This window comes from Tachysurus fulvidraco, chromosome 5 (assembly GCF_022655615.1).
Source record: "Tachysurus fulvidraco isolate hzauxx_2018 chromosome 5, HZAU_PFXX_2.0, whole genome shotgun sequence".
NCBI lineage: Eukaryota > Metazoa > Chordata > Actinopteri > Siluriformes > Bagridae > Tachysurus > Tachysurus fulvidraco.
This window is the reverse complement of record NC_062522.1, coordinates 68,861-93,457: the sequence shown is the minus strand read 5'-3', so window position 1 is coordinate 93,457 and position 24,597 is coordinate 68,861. Positions and strand designations below refer to the sequence as shown.

The 24,597-nt window shown below is 39.3% G+C and overlaps 1 long non-coding RNA gene across 4 annotated transcripts in view; it reads right to left on the bottom strand.

Annotated features, from left to right (window-relative positions):
* Nucleotides 1-3,028: 3,028 nt before the first annotated feature.
* The window catches only part of LOC113639979, a 36,640-nt gene continuing 15,071 nt past the window's right edge, over nucleotides 3,029-24,597 (bottom strand). Inside the window, exons 1-9 of one of the 4 annotated variants that reach the window (XR_007140705.1) lie at nucleotides 19,567-20,016; nucleotides 13,008-13,093; nucleotides 11,882-11,910; nucleotides 10,585-10,666; nucleotides 6,821-7,626; nucleotides 5,819-6,012; nucleotides 5,539-5,696; nucleotides 5,247-5,342; nucleotides 3,029-3,725 (exon numbers count right to left, since the gene is read on the bottom strand). This is a non-coding gene — a long non-coding RNA (uncharacterized LOC113639979). Of the gene's footprint in view, nucleotides 3,726-5,246; nucleotides 5,343-5,538; nucleotides 5,697-5,818; nucleotides 7,627-10,584; nucleotides 10,667-11,881; nucleotides 11,911-13,007; nucleotides 13,094-19,566; nucleotides 20,025-24,597 lie in introns of those variants that run through there. The other 3 variants (XR_007140704.1, XR_003439944.2, XR_007140706.1) reach the window with 3 other exon arrangements.

Sequence of the window (24,597 nt, the reverse complement as noted above, 5' to 3'; positions counted from 1 at the left end):
CATTGTCACTAATGTTAATGTATTTTCCAAAACAAATGCTTGTAAAAAATCCCCAAGAGTCCAAGGAACTGGAATATGTAAGCCTTTTAATCCAAAACGCTTTGCTCGCCTCACAAGTATTATGTTTCTGACCAAAAACTGTAAACAGCGGTTCACTTCCGTCCTTTGTTTCGGCTCTCACTTCTTATTGGAGGCTTACAAAACTACAATCACGCATCAGATTTGTAGTCGAGGGTCTAACGAATCAAACAAGCCCTCTCATGAGCCAATCAGTGCCTGTGGTGCAGAGATAGGCAGCTAAGAAAAAAATGAGGTCTCTCCATGTCATGTGGGACACCATCCCTTTGAATGACAATGCTCCCTCCAGTAGCGATTTGATGTTTCGCGAGCATCATAGCTCTTTAGCCAATAAGGAGACGATTCCAACGAGATGCAATATGATACATCTGGTGAGGGCGGGCTGTGCAATGAGCATGCACATATTAACTTTTTTCAACTTTATTGGGCAATTCTCGAACTTTTCACACTCTCACACCTCAGGGTGTCATGTTACAGGCCTTTTTTCACAGCAGGCTTCTAGGCAGAAGGGTTCTCTTTGTTATAGGACTTTTGAAATAAGCATCCAGTCTTTTTATACAAAGTTATACAGTAAACAAATAAACAAGAAAAACATGAACGGATGGACGTGCCCGTACAAAAATATTCATATAAAATCCATTTTTGAGTCTTTTGACTTCATTTTTTTGGGTGAAAGCCAAGACATGTGGCTACGACCCTCAGTTGTTGTTTACCTACATTCATTAAATAAAGCAATGTATGTGATCAGGTAAACAACTCAGAGGGAAATAAAAACCCTCCATTCTAGCCTCTGTAACTGTCAGTAAGGCCTAGAATCACCCTGACACTTGTATCGGAAACTAGAGACTGTCTTCTTTCCAATGAGACCAAGAGTCTTTGAATCAGCTTCAGACTTTTTACCAGTTATATGTTATAAATGAGTTCATGTCCTTATCCATGGTTTAAAACAGACTTTATACATACATATACAAATATGAATAATGTAGAGCAGTAAACAGCTACAGATTCAGGTACCAACACAGACATAAATGAAGACATGACGTGTGTTTGTTGATGTGGATCATGGCAAAAACAAGGGAGAAAGTTTTTGCTCATCAGGCTGGAAAAGGTTCCAAAATCATCTTGAAAGAGTTTGGAGTGTAAAAATCTGTAGTCAGTGTTACCTATGAACTGATGACATTAACTTGGATCTGGATTTTGTCTTTTATTCCTCTCGTGTAGAATTCACAATGTACACATTTGGTCGTTGTTGTTGTAGTTTCATTTTAGTTGTTTTTTTTTTTTTTTTTTACACGTGTGTGTGTGTGTGTGTCTGTGTGTCTGTGTGTGGTGAGAGGTTAGGATTAGGTTAGGTCAACTTTATTATCCCCGAGGGGCAATTTGTTTCACAGCCAGCAGAATTCATACAATCCCAAGCACACAACAACAAACAGTACAGAGAAGAAAAAAAGATTATTAAGATTATTAAGTATTTAGAAACCCGATAGCAACTGGTACAAAAGAATTTTAAATCTATTTGAAAGTGAAAGTGACGTCACATACGGCTAAGTACAGTGACCCATACTCAGAATTCGTTCTCTGCATTTGACCCATCCAAAGTGCACAAACACAGCAGTGAACACACACAGCAGTGAACACACACACACACAGAGCAGTGAACACACACACACACACACACACACACACACACACACACACACCATGAACACACACCTGGAGTAGTGGGCAGCCATTTATGCTGCGGCCGCCCGGGGAGCAGTTGGGGGGTTCGGCGCCTTGCTCAACCTTAGGGTTACAAGTCAGACTCTCTAACCATTAGTTCTGTCAGGACCACTTTGTCACAAGGGAATTAGATGATATGCATACAGTTAGTGTTGGTGGTATGGTTCTGTTCTGGGCAAGAATCCACGTGCCCGTCCATGCGCATGCATGGACAGAGCGGGGAGAGCAGCGACTAGAAAATAGAATAGACCCCCCCTAACAGAACCACTAGCATGCATAGTATTGATAAGCTCACTTACACGTTTTTGGAAAGTAATAAATGAATGGATAGATAGATAATCAAATAATTAGAGAGAGAGGGAGAGAGAGAGAAAAAAGTACGTGGAGATTTAAGACGTAAACTGGTATAGCGAACACGGCTTCCGGCGTGGTGGAAACGGGGTTGGAGGAGGGAGTTTAGATCGCGGCAGCAGCGAAGCGCTGAATGGCTCTATGAATGGGAATTTAAATGGTCGGGTAATACGGATATCGTAACCGGATTGGTGCACGTCGTGGACAGCTGATTAACAGCTGATGCACGCTTGACTACGTGGCCAGAACTAACTACGTTGCCAGAACTAACGCGATGCTTGATGCTTGCAAAGCGGTAAAGAATGTCTATGTGAAGAAGGTAACAACATAAAAAGATTCTGCAAGGGATGGCTGGAATCTCTTAACATTATCTCAGCCTTCCTCAGAGTCCTTGCTTTATGCAAACTATTTAAATCAATCAGGTTGGTGCTGACAATCTTATCACACACTTTAACAATACCCTGAAGTCTATTTCAGGTATGTGGTAGCTCAGTGGATAAGGTGTTGGGCTACTGATCGGAAGGTCATGGGTTCGAACCCCAGGTCCACTAAGCTGCCACTGCTGGGCCCCTGAGCAAGGCCCTTAACCCTCAGTTGCTCAGTTGTAAGTCACTCTGGATAAGGGTGTCTGCTAAATGCCGTAAATGTAAATGTATTTCTATTCTATAAGTTATAGTGCAGTGTGTAGCATACCATGTTGTGGAAGTGTGCTGTAGGCTGTGTTAGTTCATTCATTCTTTCATTTTTTACCACTTATCCGAACTTCTCGGGTCGGATCTCTATTAACCCATGGTTTTTGGTTGGGGTAGATGTGGATTGTTTTTGTCGGCACAACATCTACACACTTCCTGATGAAATACGTGACAGAATCTAAATGCATGCTTTAAGTTTTGTTTATTTTTCTGAATGTTCAAAGAAATACAAACAAGGTCAAATAGTCATACTTCCTAACAGAAAAAAAATAAAAATAAATATATAAATGACAGACAATATAATAAAAATAAAGAAACCCTGGAAAATGGCAAAATCAATAATAATAATAATTAGAAACATAAAAACTAAAGAAAAAATGTATCACCTTTAACCTTTTAACATGTCTTTAACAATTCTCAGTAATAATACTCTTGTGTGTATAACATAAAGTGTGCATAACACCAAAAAACTATAAAATAATAATGCCATTAAACAGTCTTAAAACATCTACGAACATATTAACAAATCCACAGTTCAACAACCTTTCACATTTTAACATTAAGATCAACTTCAAAGATTTTCAGACTCTGACATGATTTCAACTTTCACAGTAAGAGTTTTGTTTTAAAGGACTGTACTCTTACAGAGCAGTGAGGGCACATTTCCAGAATCACCTTCTCAATCACTTCAAACGTATATTTGAGTTCTTTGGGGTATTCAAAATCCAGGGCAAAGACAAGGCCAAACAGGTATGACACAGCAGATGGAAGGTCTGAAATGTCTTTCAGAACAATTGCCTCCTCCAAAACAACAGCAAACTTTGAAAAGATCTGCAATGCCATTTTTATCCCTCTGGTCTGTCTGTCTGCTGGTGATGTGTCCTAATGAAACAACAAATACATTAATCAGCTGATCTCAGTTTGGTATTTTTTTTTCTAAACTAATTATATGAAACAACCAAATCTAATAGCTTTAGTGTGGATGGTTTGAGATTCTTGTTGACATTTTGATTATCCTGCATGTGGATAAGAGGTGGAGGCAAATACAGTGTACGTACAGTGTATCCTATTGTATATTTGGTCTATAGTGGTTGGACTGTAAGATGAGTTTAAAAAAAAAAATATATATATATATATATATATATATATATATATATATATATATATATATATATATATATATATATATATACACATACATACAAACATACATACATACATACATACATTATATATATATATATACACATACATACATACATACATACATACATACATTATATATATATATATATAATAAAAGTTTGCATATTCTTTAAATAATGCTAATTTACATTTAATTGCATACAGTTCTTTATAATTATGATGATTAATGACAGGCTCACTGACGGTCATCATTCACTTGCATTCTGTAAATGATAAAGAACTGTGTATTGAATTATACTTTATTAATGCTACATTAAAATCATCCTAAAATCAAATAAAAAATCAATTTGCAAAGATTTACTACCCTTTCCCACTAAACAAAGTCATGTCCAGATGTAGACATTGATAAGTTCTCTGTACAAGTTTTATAAAAAAATAAAAACAGCCACAGATCCATTCACATGCAGTAAAACGCACGTTCACACCTTTAGCACTAGTTTTGCTAAACCTGCGCAATTTTGCATAAAATCCATGGACCTCACACCTACCAGCACCCCTACAGCTCCATTGTTCGCCTCCTTTTGTTGTGCAAACGGCCCCATCACCTGTGAGGCCTGGCTCATTTGCATTTGTTCACTCAGAGTAGCTCAGATCCAAGCCAGGCCAAACCTCTGTCTGTGACGGAAACCTTCAAGGCCTATCTATACAAAATAGTCTGTTTAATTTATATAAAAAAATTGTGTGCTAAGGTTGTGATATGCACAATGGCAATGACAAAGAGCACACAATTTTTTTATATAAATTAAACAGACTATTTTGTATAGATAGGCCTTGAAGGTTTCCGTCACAGACAGAGGTTTGGCCTGCCTTGGATCTGAGCTACTCTGAGTGAACAAATGCAAATGAGCCAGGCCTCACAGGCGATGGGGGCTTTTGCACAACACAAGCAGGGCTGAAGAACTGTGAAAATCTCAACAGGGGGGAATCACACCTTGGGACCTGCACCAGAAAATAAAAAATCCAGTATTTCTAGTGTTAGACAGCGGAGCATCTGTCATTCACACATTTTTGCATTGAGATGTAAAGGAAAGACTTTTTGGCTTAGATGGGACACAAACAAGAGACCTTCTTGATGCGAGGAGACAGTTGTTTCCCAATGAGCCACAAACACGTTGAGAAGATGTCTTCTGTCTAAGGTTATGTGCCAATACATTGTCAGGCTTTATATCTGCAGAAGAATTAATGAAACATACTCACCAGATATTTTCTGAAAAGTGCAGAAGGATCTTCACGGAGAAACAAAGGGAGACCTTCCAGAACTGCTAGCTTTCGATGATTTACGATATTTGAGGTCTGAAAAATGGGTAACACAAAAATTATTGATAAAAAGATCTTTGTAGCAATGGGTTAGCAGTGTCTAATTCAGCCTTTAGTTTCATCAGCCCATGTTCACTTGGAAAATACACAATAATTTTCCCACCTGCAAACACAAAGGGGCTCTGATAAATCATACAGTTTAGAGGTTACACATGGTTGTCTTTAACGTTACCTGTTGATCAAGCCTGTTAAGATGATCTTCCATGTCTTTTCCAAAAGTCCCCTGTCTTGCTCTGTACAACTTCAGAAGTTGTGGTGATGTTGGTGTAAAGATGATCTGAATGTATCAAGGAGATCCACATTGGTAATGCGTTTGAACTCATAACCAATCTGATGAGACAGAAAAAGTTTTAGCAATAAAACAATTAACAAACATAAAAACATCACAAAATTAACCTCAATTATAAAGACTACTACCGCTAAATACCTCGGGTTATCACTATTACTTTTACCTCATTTGGAATAAACAGGGCAGGCCATTGTTCCAGCACCTCAGACACCATTGGCACCACTTAAACAATCTCTTTTCGCCGAAGTGAAAATGTCAGGCTCATTTTCCGACTGATGAGGGTCTCATTTTTATTCCTCTTCTTTAGTTCCTCTACCAGTATGAGTCTTTCCTCCTCCAGAGTATCATCAGACTGGCCTGTAGGATGATCCGGTAAATAATTAATCTCTCCTCGTTTGGCCCTTTTAAGAGACTTTCTCTGGTCTTCACCATCTCCTCGTCCTCTTTTTCATGGCAACCAGCTGATCGTAGTTTTGACCTGTAATTGCCTAGTTTGTATTTTAGGCTCATTTTCCACCCATCAAATCCTTTCCCCGTACCTGGCTCTGTAAGGCGGGGATGCTTCAACACAAGTGAGTGAGCTTTAAGAGCAAATATTGCCTCTGCAATTTTCTCAAAGATGTGTGGTTTAATTTCTCTCGGTACACTTAAAGCCTTGTTTGTTTGTTCATAAACCTCATTTGCTTTGCAAAGCCTAAACTCAACATCATGATAGAAAGTAGGAATTGGAAAAGGTGACGGCCACCGCAATGTACTTCTCATAGAGCTCTGAACAACGGTTGAAGGGCTCTGGGAGGACGATGTTGACACACTGGCAGTATCGAGAGAGCAAACAGATTTTGTATCAGATTGTTGAAGCAAAGATAAATCCTTGTTCCACACAATTTTTAAAACAGCTCTCTCAGCTCTCTTACAAATAATGGTAGGCTGAGGCTATTTAGTGTGATTTATTTACTATTTGTAATAAGCAGGCATAAAAGATGCCAGTTGAAGACCCTTTGCAGATGCAGGACATATGTGTGTGCATATAGGCTTACATGTTAGTTCTCACACTCTTTCTTTCACACACACACACACACACACACACACACACACACACACACACACACACACACACACACACACACACACACACTAAAAACGGGGAGATATAGCAAGTACATACCTCGGTTATAGCTTTTGCCACTTCTAACTCCAAATGCACGTCGGGGAGTCCCATCAAACTTAAGCCATTTTCAGCACAAAATCTCCTCACATTTCTTGCAGAACATCCTCTTGCTCCCCCACTTTCGTGTGATATCCACGCAGAGATTTCTGCAGATGACAGGCCTTGTTTTGCCATATCTAATGTCATAACTGAGTACGGTTCCAAAGACATTTTAGTCTGGGCTAAAGCAACATTGGCCTTAATTTTGGAACTCTTGTCATCTCAAATTTGGCGCTCTTGTCATGTAAATGACCACGGAATATAAAAAATGGGCCTTTTTTCGTTTCTTTTTTGTGGTTTTTTTTTTTATATTTTTGTTATTCGAAGTATAAAATGAAATTCAAACCATTTTTAAAATTTTACTCATCCGTTTTTGACCATGAAAAAGAAAAACACGTTGTATTTCAGTTGTAATTTTTGTATTTTAAAACGAAAATCAAATAGCCGCTCTTTTTTGTTTTTTAATACCCGTTTCTAAATGGAAAGTCAAATGAGCAAAAGATAGGATAGGACCATCTATGGAATGGGCAAAGGACAGTTTCTTTATTTTGTAGATGTCTTCCAAGGTGAGCAAAGAATTGGGTTTCTGTACAAAACTTGTTAAAATCACACGTCACACAAAAATGTCAAATTTTCTCGACGTCTTCTGCTTCTGTTGTGTATTCTTGTAAGGTGTGATTTGAGTGAACTTCGGGTTTTGATGGTGCAAACACAGTTTTCATAAAAACAATTCCAACCCAGTCTTGTGTGATTTAGAAGGACATCTTGAGAAGAGTGGGTAAATTTGCAAATTTTACTTTGTATATTTTGAGCTCTGAAACATGAAACTAAAAACATGGTCACTAAATAAGTGTAAGTCATAATAAATAAATAAGTCATGGAGTAAACAGATAAACTTCATCACGTTTACATTTTTGGGTGAACTATCCCTTTAAGATATTTTAGATGAAATCCAAGGGCAGCTGATCCACACAAGCAGCAATGACACTCCGTCTTTTGAAGTCAATAAGGATATTAGAAGACATCGATAAAACGGTCAGCATGACTACAGTAGATCAGCATTAATATTATAAAGTGATGAGGATCATTTTTGTGTGCCAAAAACCCCAAAAATACAGAATGTTTCAACAATATCTAGTGAAGGCTGCTAATTCGAAACAAAAGATTCATAAAACATTGAAGCTTCATAAATCAGTTAATAGAAAATCAGCCATCACTATATTGTTGTATAAAGTCTTTGTTTTGTTTTGTTTTTGTGCACAAAAAGTCTTCTCATCATTTTATAATATTTTATAACCACTGTAGTCATGCTGACCATTTTATCGATGTCTTTTAATATGCTTCTGGACCACAAAAGATGCAATGTCATTGCTGCTTATGTGTGGATCAGACAGATACCCTTGGATTTAAAAAAAACCAACATGTGGTTGGAGGACAAATGAAGGCCTTACAGGTTTAGGATGACACACATTGCTTAAATACAACATTTAATTCTACTTAAAATCATTTGTTTAACTTAATAGTTATTTTATAAAAGATATGCTCAAAAACATTAGTAATGTGAATGTAATATTCTGAGCTATGGTTAATTGACCTGTAAGGGGTAATCTATTGCCGTTTGACCTGGGTTAAATACAGCAAAGACGATGATGTTAATTGTAGATATAATCCACCTGTGATCCTGTGAAATGTGTGTGTATGGTTTGCTGCTGGTTACCCCTGAGTAAATTTTCCTCTAGACCAGGGGTCTCATTTATAAAGCGTGCGTACGCACAAAACGGGGCTGGAAACGTACGTACACCAGTTCCCAAGCAAAGGCTGTGATCTATAAAAAACTAACTTGACCTGAGAATGTGCGCACCTTTAAGCAAACTTTGAGACGTGCGTACATTCTGGAGACAAAGGGAATTGGCGACACAGATGGTGAGGTCGTGAACTGAAGTTAGATTGTAGAAAATTCATGTGAGAAGAACGATTATAAAAATTAATGACATTTAATTTTCACCCCATTTCATACGTTATATCCACATTATCATGAAGATTAAATCCAACAGTGTTATTTGTGCCGATTGTTTTAGGCCATATACATCTAATAAAATCCAAACGATATTCAAAATGTATTAAAAATATAATAATAATAATAATAATAATAATAATAATAATAATAATAATAATACTCAGTGCTGCCTTACAGTCACATTGTCCACAACACAGGAGGAGATGGATCGACTACATGTGATACAGAATAGCATGAAATACCCTTTTATTAGAGAACTGCAGAGCACAGTGTACAAACTAAATATTTTCCTTAATGTACATATATCATAAAATGTCAAAGTCTGCAAATACAGTCATGAAGCACAATCGCTCCTCATCATCGGTCCTAACTATTATGGTGTTCATTACAAAACCGTCATGAAGAAGCATGTGTTCACTATAACAGGTAAATTATTTATATAAAAAAAACTATAAGTAATCCTCAACTTTGTGTCTAAAACATTTTTGTATCTGAAATAATTCTATTGGAATCTATCATCTCACCCTATAGGTCTGGTATATCACAGCCGTCCCTGAGTGCCATAATATCTGTCGTTTTTGAATGGTATACTTAATATGGGTAGTCGGTACATCAGGTTCCCCTACACTGTGCGAGAACAGGCCGAAATTATAATGCAATTTTCAGCAATGTCTGGTTTCCCAAATGTAATCGGCACAATTGACTGCGCTCATGTTGCTATAAGGGCATCATCTGAAAATGAATTTGCTTATGTTAACAGAAAGCATGTGCATTCTATGAATGTGTAAATCATATGTGACTCCAACACGACCCTCACAAACATTGTGGCACGCTGGCCTGGTTCAACACATGATTTTTTTTTTCTTTATCTTGACATATAACAGTGTAGGGAACAGACTAAATGCAGGCACAGTAGCTACGGGATGGCTGGCTTCTTGGTGAGTTTAACAATATAAAAAAATTAGAAAATGTAACAATTTTGTTTTTAATATAATTATAACCTGCAGGCGACAGTGGCTACCCCCTGAGACGCTGGCTCCTCACCCCATTTTTAAACACACAGAGCGCAAAGGAAACTCATTATAACGAGGTCCACTCTCATGCCCATGCAGTTGTGGAGTATGTAATGGGCGTGTAAAAATGGGCGTGTACTGGGCGGGATATGAGGCTGGTTCACGTACGCACATCTGCGGGAACATTGCTTACAGGTCTGCGTACTTACGGTTTTATTAATCGGAATTTTTTTTTTGCCGTATGCCATTTTTGGCTTTTGGGCGTACGTAAACTTTTAGCAGGGATCCTACACACAGTTTTATAAATGAGACCCCTGAACTGTCTCTCTCAAGTTTTTACATTGAACTAATGAATTTCAGTAAAGACTACTAATGTAAACTCGATTTGTCTATGGCATGACTTGAGATTCTATGTTCAAACAACTTTATCTTGTGTAAAAACTAAAATGGTTTCGTGCAACGGGTTTCCGCACAAATTTCTAGTAATATTCTCTAGTAACCACATCTAGTAATTCGGGTTAAGAGTGCAGGAGGGAGTAATTAATGACAGAAATTTAATTTTTGAGTGAACTAACACCAGGTCTACACTGAAGACGCAACACCACGACAAAAGACATTAAAACCATTAAGAACAAGACATTGGAGCTTCGCGCCACATCCGCTCATTTGAATGGATTCATAAAGATACTTACTTTAAACAATGAAGTTTGAGAAGATAACGTTTGAGGAGATCTTGTACAGGCGCGATATCCACATGAGCTCCAGCAGCGTTTTCTGTGATGTAATAAACACCACGATTACATTCCGAGTTAAGTCTATGTGACAAATCGCACATAAGTTACAATAAGTGTAAAACCGGGATTGAGACACATTTTCTCCTTGATTAGATGTTTCAGAAAAATTGGCTTTAAAATAAGCTTGCCCAGTGACATGACATCACTTAACTTCAGTTTCAAAACAAAGAGAAAAAATATCCTTATTTTAAGCGATGAAGTTTTTCATGATCTCGTGCTGCATGTTTGATTGACAATCAAAATGGCGTTATCATTCCACCTGAGCGCCACCGTCCACATATACAGAGCACATGTACCAACCACTTGTAAACTTGCATGTGTATATCCAATTAACAGTTAAAATTAAGTTGGCTAAACAATTTTTGAACCAACTTATTCCCACTTGTTAAGTCAACTTTTTTAGTTTTTTTTTGTCCAGTTAACTAATAAGAAATAGTTAATTAAACTTTTTGCAAGTTGGATTTTTTACAGTGAATAAAGCATTAAACTGGATAAAAATAATGGGAAAAGAGCACATGCACACACTCCTGCATGCACTGGTGACAACTTTTGAGTTAACTGTTAACTCAATAGAACAACAACATGCAGTTTTACCACACAGTACAGTATAAGCGCAGAACACTGGTAAATGTTAAGAGCACTTACTGCAGTGACTGGACAATCAGAACAAGAATCTGTTTAAAGATTCACACTGTGCATGTTGAGAACAAAACACAGGCATGGCTTCTTCATTTGGAGGCACATGTTCTACTTACACCATTTCATCAGTTACACTAACAGAGAATAATTCTGGTTTGAACATTCTCCAATTGTCTGTTCTGTGATTTTTACTTCTATGTGCATTAAATGTGGAGTACACATGACTCTGAAAGTTACATAATTTATATGGACTATGGACTCTTTGATTAACTTTTAAATGTGTACCGCGCAAGTGAGGGGAAAAAATCAGCTTCTGTGGAAGGCACAGAAAAATCACACAACTCACAGCAAAAGGTTTCTTGGCTAGCTTCACACAGATGGAATTTCGAGTGAATCTTAGACAAATGGACCTTAAGTGCATTAATTGAGTTAAATGTGCACAGACAATCTTAATGTAGGCAAGGAAATGGTACAGTTCTGCTGTAGCTTCCATGTTTTAACCTATAATATTTTAATAAGAAACCTCATTTGTCACATATAAATTCACAAAACTTACACTTCCTCTGTCTGCATCTTCAAAAGAACCTGTGTAAACAGAGCATAAGAAAACGTTTAGATTAGCAAATCACTTTAACTGTAAAATGTCTGCTAATGACTACATCTTTTAAACAGTTTAAGTTGCTACTACAAACAAACATAAATAATAAGTTCCAAAAGAAACTTTAAGAAACACGTTTTTGAACGGTTATTTTAATACACCAGAGACATATGCTAGCGTTAGCGACAAGCACGTGTAACGTACATGCATAACTTACACACGCTTATATGAACCGATGAAAAATACACCTGAGACATATGCTAGCGTTAGCAACAAGCACGTGTACATGCATACACATTTATATGAACCAATGGAAATAAAAAACTCACGCCAGAGAAATACAAATATTGTAAATGGGAACATATAACACTGGCTAACCTCATTAAATGTGACCTGACAGAACTAGCTCATGTTACTGTGAATGGACAGAAAATGAGAAAAAATAATTGCATCGATGGTCACATTCACACTTAGTTAACTTATGAACATTTAACTAACATCGGTTTTAGGGTAATAATTTATTGTCAGAAAGATTTCTACATATTAGACTATTTACACTCACCGTTTCAAAGTGCTTTCAAAAATCCACGGTTTGCGCGCCTAGGACCAGGCAGCGCATTGTCACGTCCTGTTTCAGGCCCCGCCCCGCCCCTCTCCTCCCCTCCCCTCCCCTCCCTTACAGAAGCGTAACATACCAAGTTGTCTCTGCTTAACATGATCATTGCACTCAATATTTCATCTAAATAGTGCAAATAACTAATGTGAATTAGTAGTGATGATTTTTTTAAAAATAAAATGACAAAGAATAAGTAATGACAACTTAAAATGTTACATTAATACAAAATCTGTGTTTAGAGTTTACCTGAGATTAAACAATTTTATAAGTCAGTGCTACACTCTGGGAAGGACACTTTGGGTTGTTTTAAGCCAATATGTATTTAACGATGTTCATAGCCATAAAAAAATCTGCATTACTGTGCAGATAAACTAATGTTATAAGTGTAATTTAGGCTTTCGCTCTGGATAAGGGCATCTGCCAAATGCTGTAAATGTAAATGCTGTCAGTCAGTTAAAGTGAGATTACCTCATAGCCAAGTGACAGCCGTGCTCCGCCTCATGACAGATCCCAGATCAGTGAACAGGAGAGCGCACGTGGCATCTGCATCAGAGCTTGGAAGGAACAAGGTAAATGCTTTATAAATATTACTTTTGTACATGTTAAATCTACTTTATTATAAAAGATTTCTGTGTTAGATACGGGTTTGATACGGCGGAGTTTACTTGATGGTAACATATTTTTTCAGGACATCCAATTTCCTGTTCTACATTTTGTTTAACTTAGCTGTGAGGTAAATTCAACAGCAAACGAATATATGTTTTTTTTTAGGATTAAATTTAAATTCCTATTCTCCTGTACAGCCTGAAACAAGCGGGAATGTCTGAGGTCAGCTCAGGATAAATAAGGTTTGAAACTAAACATGTTCGCCCGCCATTTTATTCGTGACACACCCAGGATCATTAGGATCATTTTGGAGCAATTCTTGGATAAAATGCCTTTTGACTGACATTAATATTTTCTCTGTAATTAGTTGATGGCAGTAAGCAGTGTTCCCTGGTGTGGTAGTTTGGTGTATGGACTTCCTGGGGAGGAGACACCAGCAGTAAGAGTTCTGTCAGCATTCATTTCTGCAGACAAACTGTAACTTATTATTACTATTATTATTATTATTATTATTATTATTATTATTATTATTATTATTACTGAGACCTGACTGCTTCATAGGATTCTGTGTTCTTTAACTTCTACACTGTTACATGAAATGTTCTCATATTTCACACACATTTAATTGGTAGTAAATGTTCCTGACTCCAGTCAGTTTGATGATTCTTACTGATGATTCTTATATCTTCAGATATTGAGGTTTATGTAAATGTTATGAAATGTTTTCATATTTTAAATTTGTATCCTTAAAGTACATTTTTCTGACTGAAGTCAGTGAATCATTTACTGTGATGTGATACATTTTCATAGAAATTCTCTTAATGCTGAGATGGGAAAAATGTGTCCAATGACATCTATACTATTCATATATCATTTGTGGGGGCAAGTTATGGCCTAATGGTTAGAGAGTCTGACTCGTAATCCTAAGGTTTTGGGTTCGAGTCTCAGGCCGGCCCCGACTGAGGTGCCCTTGAACAAGGCACCGAACCCCCAACTGCTCCCCGGGCGCCGCAGCATAAATGGCCCACTGCTCCAGGTGTGTGTTCATGGTGTGTGTGTTCACTGCTGTGTGTGTGTGTGTGTGTTCACTGCTGTGTGTGTGCACTTTGCATGGATCAAATGCAGAGAATTGCAGAGTTCTGAGTCTGGGTCACCGTACTTAGCCGTATGTCACTTTCACTTATTTTTTCAAAATGATCCCTTTTAAATTCGATGCATTCAAAATTTGACTAAGTATAACTGTAGATTCATTATTTTAATCACTTATATTTCTGACCCATTTTGGGTTAAAATCACAACCCAGCCTGCTAGGTTAAAAATGATAGTGTCACAGCCGGAAGAGGACGGAGACAGACGCGACTTCCATACAAATGAAGACACTTAACAATGACTAGACATGACGAGGGGTAACGTAGATAATGATTCCGCGCTGCACTCGGCAACGCGGCTCACTTGACACGACAAAAGACACGATGACACAATAAGGATCAGGTGTGAAGACAGGGAGGGGCAGACGAAGGCGGGGCAGACACGTGACGAAGAAGATAAACAAAAACAGCACGTGGCCAAAAGTCCCGGTTGAGTCTTGACAGTACCCCCCCCCCCCCCCCGAGGCGCGGCTCCCGAAGCGCCAAACCCCGACAAGGTCCAGGAGGGAGGGGGGGGGCACACGGCGAAGGCAGATGGAGGAGCAAGGAACACAGCGAAGGCAGATGGGGGAGCGAGGAACACGCGAAGGCAGATGGGGGAGCGAGGAACACGGCGAAGGCAGATGGGGGGAGCAAGGTCCACAGCGAGGCCGGTGGGGGGAGCAAGGCACACGGCGAGGCCGGTGGGGGGAGCAAGGCACACGGCGAGGTAGGTGGGGGGAGCAAGGCACACGGCGAGGTAGGTGGGGGGAGCAAGGCACACGGCGGGCACAGCCAGCGAGGGCCGAGCGACATCCACAGCCGAGCAGAGAGGCCGAACGACGTCCACAGCCGAGCAGAAGGGCCGAGCGACGTCCACAGCCGAGCAGAAGGGCCACGCGACTTCCATAGCTGAGCTGAAGGGCCGAGCTGAAGGGCCGAGTGACGTCTACAGCCGAGCTGGAGGGCCGAGCGACGTCCACAGCCGAGCTGGAGACGCACCACTGCCAGATCCACGTCCCGATGACCAGAATATAAAGGGTGGGAGGGTGGGAAAAGTCCTTCGCCCTGGGCCTGCAGCACCCCCCGCGGAAGAAGTGAAGCGACGCCCTCCTCGGAACGGAACCGAAAGTGGAGCGACGTCCTTCACCGAAAAAATGCGGGGCGATGCCGCAGGGCACCAAAAAATAAAAAAGGGGCAAAAACGGTATGGTGACATCCTCCGCGAAGGAAGTGAGGCGACGACCGCTTCGGACGGAACCGAAAGTGTAGCGGCGTCCCTCACCGGAAAAAGTGCGGAGCGATGCCACCGAAGAAAGAAAAAAGGGTCAGAAGGACTGCCGGGACAGTCCAGGGGAAGAAGAAAAAAAACCGGTCCGAGCTGGAAGCTATCCTGCTGGGTCTCAGTTCGTAGGCGGAATCATTCTGTCACAGCCGGAAGAGGACGGAGACAGACCCGTAAGCAGGATAGCTTCAAAGGAAAGGGGTTTAATAAATAATAAGGACAACGACATAAAGACGATAATAAAAGCAATACAAATGAAGACACTTAACAATGACTAGACATGACGAGGGGTAACGTAACTAATGATTCCGCACTGCACTCGGCAACGCGGCTCACTTAAATATAAAAAGACACGATGACACAATAAGGATCAGGTGTGAAGACAGGGAGGGGCAGACGAAGGCGGGGCAGACACGTGACGAAGAAGATAAACAAAAACAGCACGTGGCCAAAAGTCCCGGTTGAGTCTTGACAGATAGTTGGGTTAAAATAATTTAATTGGAATGTGGGAGACTTTGAGTCAGCAACAAAGAAGGCTCTTTATTACATGTGAAAATGACGCAGTTAGTGTTTAATTAATGAATCAGTTTCACTTATTTTAGAAACACACGGAAATAAAAAAATATATCTTTAGACAGCATAAAGTATGTAGTTTCAGAATAAGTCGGCGAAATAAAAAACATATGTTTCCAATGAATATAAATTGACGGGCGGCGAACCATGACCTTGACATGGCTTTACTCTCCTCAGTCAGGAAAAGCGGTTCGTCGGGCCTCTTATATTTTATATAGTTTTTTATACAGTAGATACTTTTTTAATTATTTATCTCCTTTTGGTTTTGGTTTATTTTTTTATCCTAAATTGTATTCCTTTTTTTATGCTTATATACCGGACAGATGTAAAAAGCATGTCACTGCATGTCGTACCCTGTATGTACGTGTATGTGACACATAACTTTTGGTTTAACTTGGAGACTGTTTCTTGGTTTATTTTATTTTATTCTACTTACGCTAGAATTGTTTGATTATTTGAAGCAGATTTTATTTGTAATTTGACTTTACATATATTACACACATTTGTCTGTATTACACTGCTTTTAATAAAAACAAGGCCTCCCATTGTGAGGATCCTGAAAAGACAAGAAGGTCTAAGTCTGACTCCTTCATCTAAAGATACAAACAATAGATTAGGTAGAAGATCTGGAAGAGGACCGAGGGACTTGGAAGGACACCTGTGTTCAAGGTAAGACCGACTCTGATAGTTGATCTTGTGTTTTCAATACTAACCCAGTTAGGTAATAATAGTGTGGAAGGTTTTCTACACAATCCGATAAGTGTCACTGAGCTCCACAGACAGAGCACAGAGAATTTTTGTTTGATTTTATGGCAGCAAGAGATTGAAAATGTCCCTTCAGCCAATCTGGAGCAGCTTTAACTTTATGATGCTGAAGATTTTGTAAACAAATGTTTGCTTTTTGGATCCACTTTAAAGTTAAATGGAAAAATAAACATTTGTTTTTTTTATTAGCTGTCTCAGAATAATTACAACATCCACACACTGCTAGCATTAGGGCTGCTGGCATAAGGACTGGTATTGATTATTGCAGCTAACATTTAAAGTAATATGCCAAGGGCAGAGAGTTTTTGGATATCAGACCTGAAAGAGATTTTCTTTAAACATTTCATTTGAGCTTATCTAGAGCTCAGTCACAGGAATATCCGAAAAGGAACTGAACTGAGGTGACATTTAGTGTCTGGTTCTCATTGAGGATAGTGTTGTTTTGATGATGGACTGCATTTTGGGTAAAAGTTAAAGTGTTTCCTGGTTGTTTTCTTATTCATTGTTATTTTTGTTGTATAAATAATATAAAGTGTGGATTTATTTTCTCCTAGTTTGGATTGAAATGTGAATTCATTGTCAGAATGCAGGTGCATTTTGTTTCAGCCCTGTTTCTTGATAGTTGTGTAAAAGAATGTTCTATAACTTCATCACAAGAGAGAATCGACTTATCAGCATTACCCAAGGTGCATTGTTGCAGTTTGCGTTTCAAGTTGGATGATGAATCTAAATTTTACAAGTTAAAGGAAGCAATAAAATATTTCCTAAATTTAAAGGTTTTTGTTTCCTCTAACATGAAAGTTCAGTTTACAGCAGGCTCATGAATATAAATTAGGTGATGCACAGAGCTGAGACAAGACAGTGCTGTCATGGTAATCACCACACTGTCTCTGAGTGTGTCCTAATTCTGATTTCAGTCTTGCCACTAAACCCATACTAAAATATGTTATTATTATTATTATAAATATTTTTTATTTCCGTGTGTCAGATATTGGCCAAGTTTCAGCGCTTTTTAATAACGTGTTTCTAAACGAAGATCACGCAGACAAAGGCGACAGACAGCGCACCCTCGTTATTTTATCCATTAAAACAAATACAGTGTTTTGTTTATATAGTGAGCATACACAAATGAAAGTAGACCCTTTACAGATTTAAATGATGTATTACTTTGACAAATGTGACAGAGCAGTTTAAGCTCTTTTTTGCTGGCATCTGGAAAAAAAGCACTCCAGCGGGTTAACGAATGGCTTGTGTTGAATGAGCATCACCGCCATAAATGTTTAAAGGACTTTAAACTGCCCCCTTAGATGTCAATAATCTTCTACACCTGCACCACTGAGAGCATCCTCATGTGAAGCCAACTTAGTTTGGGATCGGAAGGCCAGGAAGATAGTAAAAGACCTCGGCCATCACAATGATGGACTTTTCTCTTTGCTGCTGTCAGGGAAGCATTTCTGCTTCTTGAAGGCAAACAGAGAAATGGAGAAGATTCATCCCACAGGTCATTCAGATTCTCAACCAGGAGAACATCTAGAGCTTGGACATATTCTAGAGTGTCCACTACCTCAGCTTGACTTTTTGCACATCTCAGTCTTCAGTTGCACTACTTGCACTTTATAACAACATTACAATATTCTGTATTCATAATCATTCTAATCGTACCAACATAACAGTTTTTTTATCTGAGAAAATGTCATTACCTTATTTAATGTTTATTACTGTGCAAATGACAAATAAAGTTTCGCCTCAGTATTCATTAGAATTCAGTATACCTCACTATTACCTCAGCACATTTAGTAGATAAATAACTGTGAAAATAAACTCATGACAAATATCTTTATTTAAATACAGTAATAGACATTTGCTAATTTATGCTAATGTTCTCTCTGGCCTGGTTACAGCAGAACATTTATCAAGTTAAGTGGTTTTTTAAGTCACATTAATGATAAAGTGAAGTAAAATGTAAAAACTCGTTCTGTTTAAGAGTAAACATGTTAGGAATCAGCGCAGACTTGGTGCCATGTGCGTTTGTTTGTTTGTGTCACGTGATTGCCCCGTCCACGTCTGCTCCTCCCCGGTCATCACACCTGTTTCCCGTTGTGTGTGATTGTCCGTGTCGCTATATATATGTGAGCCGCGTTGCATTAGGCAGCGCGGCTTCATTGATGATATTGTTAGTTCCCCGTGTGTTGTGGTTTATGTTTGTCTTCCTAATGTATTAAACCCCTTTCATTTGAAGCTATCCTGCGTATGGGTCTGTCTCCAAGCCACCTCTGCCAGGGTCCTGACAACACATTATTAACAGTAAACATTTACCTCACATAAAATGTTAGCCAACGAGTTAACGAAGTAAGCTAGGTGGCTAATGTAATTAGCTAATCCCCAGAATATCTTGTTTATCTTGTTGATAATTAACGACATTAAAGCATAAATAAAATAACTATATTACACGGTATGGCTGTTAATTCGTTTTCTAATGACGCTGAGAATAAAAAGTATTTTATTCACAGATAACATATAGTTTATTAGGTGTTTGAAGGTAGCTTAACAAGGCTAATACGTTTTTACAAATTTTTTGGGTTAATTTTGGCTCGTTTTTGTTGTTTACCTACTTTGATGTGCTACTAGATGATAAATAGATTAATAATTAAATTAATATGTATTTTTTTACCTTAAAGTTTAGCGTTGTGTGAGATGAGCAAAACTTCCAGAAAACAGCTGAATTGAAGGTGAAAATGACATACCGAGTTCCAAATCGCGTGCTAGGGCACTAGGGTTAGGGTTCCACAAATATTTAGGCAACCTAGTGAGTGAGTGAGTGCTCAATTTGAGCCGGAGCCCGCAGCAACGGGGCATTAACGCTAGCTTAGAGAAAATGGACATTAAACTTCATACCGTAGCGTTGTTAGAAACGTCGGAAGGGCATATTGATGGCAAAAACTGATTTAGTAGTTGAAATGAGTTCGCGTAAAAATGATAAATAAGGTGTGTGTGAATAAATAAAGTACTTACAAGGTGTTGAGTGAAGTTCTGTCACTGAAGCGTGTGTAAGAGAGAGGGGGTGGTGGGGGTTTGGTGGTGTTGTTAAACAAACCTTTATTATAACATTTTAATTACCAAATAACCAAAAAACGGTTGCATCTTCGACTTTAATACTTTACAATAAATAAGTGAAACTGATTCATTAATTAAACACTAACTGCGTCATTTTCACATGTAATAAAGAGCCTTCTTCGTTGCTGACTCAAAGTCTCCCAAATCCCAATTAAATTATTTTAACCCAACTATCATGTTTAACCCAGCATGCTGGGTTGCAGAGGTGGCAAAAGTACACACATCCTTTACTCAAGTAGAAGTACAGATACTCATTTTTTAAAAGACTCCAGTAAAAGTAGAAGTAGTGACTACACTCTTTTACTCAAGTAAAGAAGTATGGGCTCTGACATGTACTTAAGTAAAAAGTCACCGTTACTACTACCTGTTTAGTGTCGTGCTGGTAACTGGACGTCATGTTTATATATATATTTATGTATATGTGTATGTATATATAATTTTGGAGTGTGCTGATGGATATTTGTGTTCATCAGCCACAAGAGTGTTACAAAAGGCAGGCACTGATGTAGGTGAGGTAGGGTTGAGTCAGCGTTCACATTCATCCCAAAGGTGTTCAGTAGGGATGAGATCCGAAAATTACATAGAAATTTTTATACTTCTGCACAAATAAAGTCTCAGGCCTGGGTGAAATTGAGGCACTGAGTCTGTAATGGTGACCAATTGGTATATCCTGCTGTGGGTCGACGAGAGAGTAAAAACAAATGCACATGGATGTAAAATGTAAACTGCCCAAGTCTCCCTAGTTGTTCATACGTTTATGTGAAGGTGAATGTACAACTCTGAGGTAAACCCGGGTCGCCGTCATGATCTAGCCTCATATTTGCCATGTTCTTATTGACACAGAATATTATATCTAGCGGCTGCTCTATTTATAAGCTGACATTATAATTATGCACAAATCAGATGTGTGTTATTGGTCATTATCCCTCTTCCTCCTGCTCCTCCTACACACTTATTGGCTAAGATCCTTGTGACAGAAGAACCGAACCGAAACACGCCGTAGAATTCCAGCGTCAGTCCATCGTTCTGTTCTACACCACATAATAATTATTATTATTAAATAATAATGAATGAAGACATGAGACACAGAAGACATGTTTGTGTTCTGTTTATTTTAATTGTTTTAATAGTTAAATTGTTCATTGTTGCACACGACAAATCTGCCAACTCAAAAAGGACAAAAAAATAATTGACCTTGAAAAAGTCTGAAGCTTATTTAAAGACTGGAACACAACTGACTGGAACATCATCATCTGTCCTTTTTGTGTTGGCAAATCTGACAAACGTGTCTTCTGTGTCTCATGTCTTCAATCATTATTATTTAATAGTTTTAACAGTCGCCGGTTACTGAAGCACGAGACGACAATATGGCGCAACCAAACTTGATACTGTTACATGATTGGCTGTTAGCATGTCACTCCCTACGTTGCTAGGTTACCAGAGAGTGCTTGCCTTTGTTAATGCAACCAAGCTTGCTTCGCCACCTTTGTTTTCTTCCGACAAAGGATAAAAAATATCGAATGTTTTATCGAGCACATTTTATATCGCTATCGTTCACGTGTCTATAGCGATACATATCATTATCGTTTTATTGCCCAGCCCTAGTGTGTGTGTATATATATATACACACACACTCTCTGGCAATTGTAATATTTTGCAAGGCCTAATACTTTACTTTGGTTATAGTATTGTAAGGAATAATATTTTAATTATTAAAAAAAAGATTTTTTACAACATTCCCCCCTGTGAGACTGTAAAGTCTCACCAAACTTATGTTGCAGTGTTCTGGACTACCTTGTCATTTCCACTAACCCATATATCTATCTAATCACGACGACCTCTACCCCAACTTACAACAACTTACAACATTCCCCCACAACGAAAACAAAAAAACCCATAATACATAAAACATAAACACAATAACATAATACAGAATATTACTCCCCCACAATGAAAACAAAACAAATATTACATAAAACATAACAAACACAATATCATAAAACAAAACATTACTCAATGTCCACAATTCACACATGCTCTTTCTTAGAAGGTGAGCCAGGAGTGAGCGAAAAACCCTCCAGATGCCAAATTTGAGTGAAAATTCTCACTCTGCCTGCATATATAGCACAACAGTGAAAGCAGTGTCACCAGGGTCACTGAAACATACAGCATAAACATACTAAAGGTATGGTAAACATAATAAACAAACAAAAAACACACAAAAACAGTTGCAGGGCATAAGAAAACTAGCTGTCCCTACGACCACCACCAATAGTGATTGCGCTGCATGGTTTGAATCCACTGTGGCAAGGGGGCTCTAATGCGACGGCCTGCGTGTAGGGATCTCCAAATGTCTTTGTGGCGATAAGCGTGGAAAGCTCCAGTTATGGGAACAACCGCATCCGAATCAAACCCTGTCCATGAGTCCATGAAAGTGGCTGGCCCTTGCATATCCTGTAGACCTTGTTGCACATCTTTGGTGTGAGATGTCCAGAGTTTATATACACAAAAGAATAACGTACAGTACTGGCGTACGGCGGCCTGCGTGTATGAACCCGGCGGCCGTATATGGTGGGAAATAATATACGCATGTGCATGTCCACATCCATATGTCAAGGTCACACAAAAGGAACGATGTACCTCATATGTGTGTACCTGCAAAAACAATCCCTTGTCCAGAGAATAATCATTCTGGTGGCAAGAATGAACCCACAGTCCTTCAGGGAGGACTAGATTTGCGTGTGCAAGGATAAGTGACACGGGGCGTGTGTCCTCAAGCAACGTGAACCAAGTGTCAGCCGTCGGCGGGGAAGGGTATGTTAGCCAGGTGCAATGTGGTGATACACCCAGGTCGAAGTCCCCCAAGATGAAGTCAGACAAGTCCACCTCGTTGTCCAGTAGGATGCACGTGTAGCAGTAACCGGGGGCGTGGAGGTGACAAGCGACACCTCGTGGGCCCACCTCTAACCAGGCACAAGTGCGGGGTCACTGGACTTGTCTCTGGTCACTCCGCAGGTTCAACATAGCCTGCAACAAAGCCTTACAGACAACACAGAGACAGGCAATAGACCAGTAGACACAAAATACCAAAATACCAACACCCATTACGTAAGCATATGTACAGAAAAGTTTGTGTGTAGTCAGTCTGGATTCAGTCACAATTAAGGCATTAAGACCGTCACCAGTAATGTGGTGCCTCGTGTACACAACACTTATGAAAGATATACACACATAGGGGATACAGACAAACAGGGACACACACCAATATGTTACAGTCCTATATATACGTAACTAGTTCCAGTCCGAATTACTATTGTTCTTGTCCAGCAGTGGGAATGAGTCTGGACCCAATTAAACTAACATACACTGATCTTGACTTAATACATAGTGGAAACTTCTGGTTAGGCCGCATCTGAACAGTCATATCTGTAGGGATTGGCGCGGCTACCGCCTGATACGCACAGGATCTACTTATGTTGCCCATCCATTTCGGCCCATGTGTTCTGGCTGCTGAACCCAGCAGGCAAAGTGCAGGACATAAATATGTATCATTATATGGAGATTTATCACACTCATCCACACCTCTAGTAGGCATTACATAGGGAGTTTGATTAGACCGGTCTTGGCATATTACACAGATACTGTCTGCAGCAACCTGGTGAGCGGTTTCTGTCATCCACTATCGATAGAGGTTTCCCTCGATGCCGTCAGCTGTGGTATTGTATTGGTTAATACTGGTCACTTTAACGTAATCCTGAAGTGCCTCATACTCCCCCCGCACCCTGGAGCGGCGGGTTTTCGCATCTACTATTGCCTGAACCGCCACATTTAGCCCAGATTTGTTTTACGGCGAGTGGCTGTGTTTGGGGCTGCGCCCTTGTCTTTGAGGTTGAAGGTTCTTCCCCAGTGTCTGAAGGGGGCTCTTCCCCAGCATCTGCTACAGCTGTCGCAGGACAACAATGATTAAGATAATACCAGTATTCCTTACCTTCGACTTTGAATGCAGTGGGGGTAGCTAACACCACTTTAAAAGGTCCTTCTCTTCTTGGCTGTCTCCAATGTTTTCTCTTGAATGTTCTGATGTACATGTAGTCTCCTGGTTCTACTTGATTATGTGGTTCCTCCACTGCTGTGCCATGCGTAGCCGGACTCACCTGAGAACACAAGAGTCTATGGATATGGGTCAAATACTTCACATAGCTTGACATTTCACCTTCCATCTGTTCAAGCGATGGTTCCTTATAGGGTCCTCGTGCAAAAGCCACGGGCATCGGCCTGCCTGTCACCATTTCATGAGGTGTCAAGTGCGTTGTATGATTTGTCTGTGAACGCATTTTCATCAGAGCCAATGGCAAAGCCTGTACCCAATTCAGGCTTGTGTTGGTGCATATTTTTGCAATTTTCTCTTTTAGCACACCGCTGGCTCTTCCTTGTGAGCTTGGGTGATACACACATCCCATCTTATGTTTGATGCACAACGCTTGTGCATTGGATTCAACTACTTTATTTACAAAATGAGGTCCATTATCTGAACTCAACTGATCTGGGATTTTTTGTGCCCCTAGGAGAGGTTGGGACTCTAAATCTG